The sequence below is a fragment of the Mustela nivalis genome (assembly GCF_964662115.1).
Source record: "Mustela nivalis genome assembly, chromosome: 2".
Classification (NCBI taxonomy): domain Eukaryota; kingdom Metazoa; phylum Chordata; class Mammalia; order Carnivora; family Mustelidae; genus Mustela; species Mustela nivalis.
This window is the reverse complement of record NC_139021.1, coordinates 153,955,362-153,961,388: the sequence shown is the minus strand read 5'-3', so window position 1 is coordinate 153,961,388 and position 6,027 is coordinate 153,955,362.

The window sequence follows — 6,027 nt, the reverse complement described above, 5'->3', positions numbered from 1 at the left end:
GAGACCTGAAAAATCAATGTTTGCTCTTTGCAGATAGGTGCTGCCAGGCATGAAGTGTGAGGAGCTGTAGTTTGCATAAGGCCTCACAAAAGTGCTAGCACTTTGATGTTGACTCTGCTTACTTGGCTTACTTGGTTTACTCGGAGGGATCCTAGGGCAAGGATTCAAAAAGAAATGAACAGCCAAGCAGACTGGATCTTTAGTTCAACAGATTAGTTCATTTTTCTCCCAGTAGGAAAATCTTCCTGAGAAACAAAAAACACTACCAAAAGCCTGCTGAATATGTTCAGCTCTCATAAAATGAAATAGTGGAGTTCTAGATGAATATGGTCAACACTTTTGAAAGATTAGGACTTCCAAAAGGATGCTGATGAGTGCCCAGGGCCTCATCAGCAGATACATCTGTGTTTGCCAATAAAACTTTCTGCAGTGATGGAAAATTTCCCTCTGCTCTGTCCAATATGCAGCGCTAGCCATATATGGCTGTTGAGTGTTTGAAATGTGGCAGCTGTGATGGTGGAACTAAATTTTTAATATTACTCAATTTTAACTTAAAAACTGATAGTTGATTCAGTTATGAAGCTTTTAAGTATGTTTGGAACAACTTGGCTATGCAAACTTTTTAAGTGTAATTTTATTAAATTGAAATACAGATGTATTTCTATTGAAAATTTTGTTTCTGAGTTGAGCTGTGTGAAATACACAGCAGATTTCAAAGACTAAGTATGAAAAAAAGTAAATACTTCACTAGTACTTCTTTTATATTGCTACATGCTGAGATGGTAATATTATAGATATTGGGCAAAACAAAATATACTAAAATTAATCTCTCTAGGACTCTTATTTACTTTCTTTACTGTGACTTCTAGAAAATTCATAATGATAAATGTGGCTTTGGTTATATTCCTATTGGACAGCATCAGTATACATACAATAAATGTTCTTTAAATGCAGGAAGAGAAGGACTAAATAAACTCTTATCTCCTTCCAATCCAATTTCCCTTCAGTAGGGGTTTTTCTGGAATAATGCAGATCTAATCATGGCACATATTCCCCAAGAAACACTGAAAACATTTTATTGACCCACCTTTGTTCTTGGCGTAAAATAGCAAATCCCTGATTTTTTCTGTCAGGCTTAGCAGGGCTAGGCTGACCTTCCCAGTCTGGTCTCAAACCAGCCGCTCTAGACACCTTTGATTCCTTGACCAGGCAGCATTCTTCTTGCCGCAGGGATGTTCTCGAATCTTGTGCTCCCACTATTATCTCTTTTCCCTTTCAGATATCTGCTCAATCCTCGGTTCACAGCCTCAGGGAATGCTTTCCTGCTTCCTAGAGCAGGGGAATTTCTTCGCTTTACACCCTACTTCTCCCTTTACACCCTACTTCTTCAAAGCATTCACTATAGTTATATTTGCACACTTCTTATGGATAATTTTTAAGGAATTTTTATTTTTTTAAGATTTTATGTATTTATTTGACAGGGAGAGAGAGAAAGCACAACCAGGCTGAGGAGGAGGGAGAAGTAGACTCCCCGCTGAGCAGGGAGCCCCCATGCTGAGCTTGATCCCTGGACTCTGGGATCATGACCTGAGGTGAAGGCACCTGCTTAACCAAGTTAGCCACCCAGGTGCCCCTGTTAGTGATTCTTTGACTGGTGTCCTTTTCCTTCACTAGACTGCAAACTGCTTGAGGAATTTGTCTGATTTCCCTCACCACCATATCCTCCACACCTACCATCATGGTGCTTGAACAAATTAGGAAGTTAATATTTGCCCAGTGAATGAATGAACGAACTGATCTGGGCATCCTCTGCCCTAGACTACTGCGGAGAAACAGACAAATGCTTTACTCTCCTCCTTTTGGTAATCAGTATTCATTAACAGGCACAAAAAGCATCATTTTAGAGCCCAGCACCTTCTCAGGGTTAACCCCACTGCTCTTTCCTGGGTTAGAATAGTTCACGCAGGTCAGCCAGGAAGGGCTGCAATCTAAATCGGTAAATAGGGAGACACTGTTAGCATTTAGTTGAGATCAAAGCGGCCCTATCAGTAAGTAACACGTTTGAAAACAATTTCCTGGCCAGGTTGGGCAGATTGTGCCTGCTGACTAATCTCATTTAGGAGAGTTGGTTCTCAGTTCCTGGTGCATTCTGTTTGAAGAGAGCAGCTCCTTGGGCACTGACTGCTCTGCTTGTTTCAGCTCCTTTTCAATTAATTTTTAGTCTGTGGTGTTGTTAAAATGTTTCATTTGTATTCAGAGTATTGGTATATAATTCAATCATTTTGCTTCCCTGCTGAAGAATGCATCTCTAGTCAAGTCCCCACTGAGGCATGGAGGGAAGAGCGTGGAGTCTAGAAGCAGGCTAGGCTAATCACTAGATCTGGTCGCTCACTGTGAGAACATGTGCACTGCTTAACCAAACCAGTCCTCAGTTTCCTCATCTGTAAAATGGGGATGATAAAATCATACTTACCTCGTAGCATAGGGCAGTGGAAAGATTGAATGAGAAAAAATAAAATGCTTAGGGTAGCCTCTGGCACATAGCAAGCAGTCATTAGATGTTAGTTGTTATTAACAAAGCAAACAAGTGTCTCTGGGCAGGTGCCACCCCCCCACACACCTGCTTAGGCTCACTGCTCAACTGTTTCAGCTCACACATGATGTTCTGCCCACATCGAATGGCTTGAAGTTTCTAATGCTCACCATGTGTATTTATTTAATTCTGTTTCAGAATTAATTGTTTCCTACATATGTCAATTCAACCATAATATGCACATCCCCAACTTAATAATTTTTTGACTTTACAGTAGTGCAAAAGCAATATGCATTCAGTAAAAACCATATTTCAAATTGTGATCTTTCCCCAGGCTGGTGCTATCTGGTACCGTCGTCTTTCATGATGCTGAGCAGCTGTAGCAAGCTGCAGCTCCCGGTCAGCCACACTATATCATAAGGGCCAGCAACCCATACAACTTAAAACCATTCTGCTCCCATATAACCATTCGATTTTTCACCTGCAGTACTATATCCAGTAAAGTTCATGAGATAGCCAACACTTTGTGTTAAATGATTTTGCCCAACTATAGGCTCATGTAAGTGTTTAAGGTGCATGTTTAAGGTGGGCTAGGTTAAGTTATGATGTCTGGCAGGCTAGGTATATTACATTCATTTATTATATTTAATGCATTAAATATAAATATCAACTTAGGGTACTTTCAACTTAGGATGGATTTATTGAGATGTAACCGCATTCTAAGTTAAGATCTGCACTCAGTCCAGCTGTCACCTCCTCCAGGAGCCTATCCTGCTGGCCCTCGCTGGTCCTGTTAGACACCTGTCTTCTCAGTCTCATCACTGCACACACCTGAAAGGGCTATAATTATCTGTGAGCTTCTTGCAGAGAGGACTTGAATTCATGTTTGTAGTTAGTATTGTGCTTGGCACCAAATAGACTTCCATGAGCTGTTAAATGAAAAAGGCACATGTCCATGAATGAATGGAGATTCCTACTGAATGGTGATTGGGAGCATTCATCTATCAAGCATTTTGATGAGGAATTGTTTTACATAAAAGTGAGCGCAAGGCTTAAAATGATTCCACTTTTCCCTGGTCTTCCCTGCCCCCCACCCAGGTTTTTTTTTAGCATATGTTCATAGTGAGTTGGAGAAGTTTGGATTCATTCCTATTTTGTGTTTAGCTCCTCAGCTGCCTCATAATGACAATATAATGGTGCCAAGTGTTATAAAATACCTTGTTCCCTCCTGCCTCCCATGTAGACTTACCCACTGCCAGGTGCTCTTTTAAAGAAACAAAAAATTTAAATATACTATATATTAATTTATTTAAAAGTGATATCTACTGCTATGCAAAACCCTACAATTAAACTACCAAAACTAGTACTTTTGTTCTAAAAATCGTTTTAGTTATCAACTGAAATAATTCTTAAAGAAGTATTTCAGGAAAGAGATCTTAACAATGGACCCCCTCTGCTCATGCCAGTTTGAAAATTGCTGTTAGCTAATACCTAAGATTCCGCAAAACTGGAATTGGAATAGGATATTATGAATTTATCTTCATTTCTCTTCCACTAACCTCTCTTTCCAATCCTATTACTTTGCTCCTCACATCTAGATTTTTCGCTAAGACTCTCCTCCCTTTATTTCTTTTTCTCTGCCAAAAGCAGTAAATGATAGACATGTGAGACCTGGCATGTGGTGCCCAGTAGCTGTGGAGCTCAGTCAGGTCAGAACTTGGGCTTATTCTCCACTGAAGCCCCAGCATAGACCACCCCCCCAGTCCTCCAAAACATAGCAACAGACCCACACACATCTATACATCTCATATATGACCTACACTTGGAGAAAGGACAAACTTTTCAATAAATGATAAATGAAATGTGACCTCAGACCTTGAACATGACACAGAATCAGTTACAAGTGGAATATAAATCTAAATGTGCACATTGAGGGGCGCCCGGGGGGCTGCAGCCCATTAAGTGTCCAACTCTTTGTTTTGGCTCAGGTTGTGATCTCAGGGTGATGAGACTGGGCTCTGTGCTCACGGCAGAGTCTGCTTAAGGAGTATCTCTTTCCCTTTGTCCCTCCCCTCCCCTCCATCTCTATCTCAAAATAAACAAACAAATCTTTTTTTAAAAATGTGCAAGATGAAACAAAATGCTTCCAGCAGATAATATTGAAGAATATCTTCATGATCCCAGGGTAGGAAAGGATTTATTAATATTAAAAATATGAGTCATAAATAAATTATTGATATATTCAATTGTATTAAATTGTATTAAATACAATATTCAATTGTATTAAAATTACAACCCACAAAGGACTAGTATTAAGTACATAAACAGCTCCTGCAAACTTGTAAGAAAAACACAGCGAATTCAATAGGAAAATCGGCAAAAGATTTGAACAAGCCCTTCACAAATTAGGACAGGTCAATATGAAAAGGTACCCATCCTCATTAGTAACCTGAAAAATGCAACTTAAAACTCCAGTGAAATACTATTTATATGCTCACCAGATGGGCAAACATGGAAAAATCCAAGACAGCCACCTATATGAGCAGGAATTCTCACACGCTGCTGATGAAACTTTAAATAGTACAACCACCAAGGCGAACAATTTTTAAATTACCCCCTAATTCTGTAGAAATACATGTGCCCTTAGATACAACAATTCCACTCATAGGTTAGATTCTAAATGTTAGATCCAGGGCAAATAACTTTTGAATTACCCACTAGTACTGTAGAAATGCATACTCCCTTAGACACAACAATTCCACTCATAGGTTAGATCCTAAAAAATGCACATTTGTAGCAGGAAATATGTACAAGCGTGTTCACACAAGCTATTACACGTGTCCTTTGTAATAGCCCCAAACTCTGGATAACCCAGTGTCCATCAAAAGTAGAGTGGATTAATAAAATGCAGATAGCAAAGAGTAAACCAAGTAGATACACAGATGGATCTAAAAATGTAACGTTGAAAAAAAGAAGCTGAACAAAACAGTTCATATTATATGATTCCATTTCTACAGAGGTCATAATATAGCAAAGAATACATTCTGTATGAATACAGGTATGTGTGTATTATATACATATGCTTGTATCTGTTTGTAAACAAAGTTTGTAACATATAATTCATATTATCACATACAGGTCACAATCAAAGGGGTAAACACTATAAAGAAAAGAACAGAAATTATCGCCATAAAAATCAAGATAGTGGTTATCTCTGGGGGAAAGGAGGTGGATATGACATATGGGATAAACAAGGGGCTTTTGGAGGGCTGGCAATGTTCTTGATCCTGACCTAGATGTTCGTTTGTTAAATGGTCACATCTATGGTCTATGAATTTTCTGCAATACATTTCACCATGAAAAGGAGAAATAAAAACCAGTCAAACAAAATAAACATAATTTTGCTTATATTCCACCAAAAATATAGATTATTTAGTCTCTGTGTCTATATTTTGTCTAAAAAGTCTGTCAATAATGTATATAGCATTGTTCTT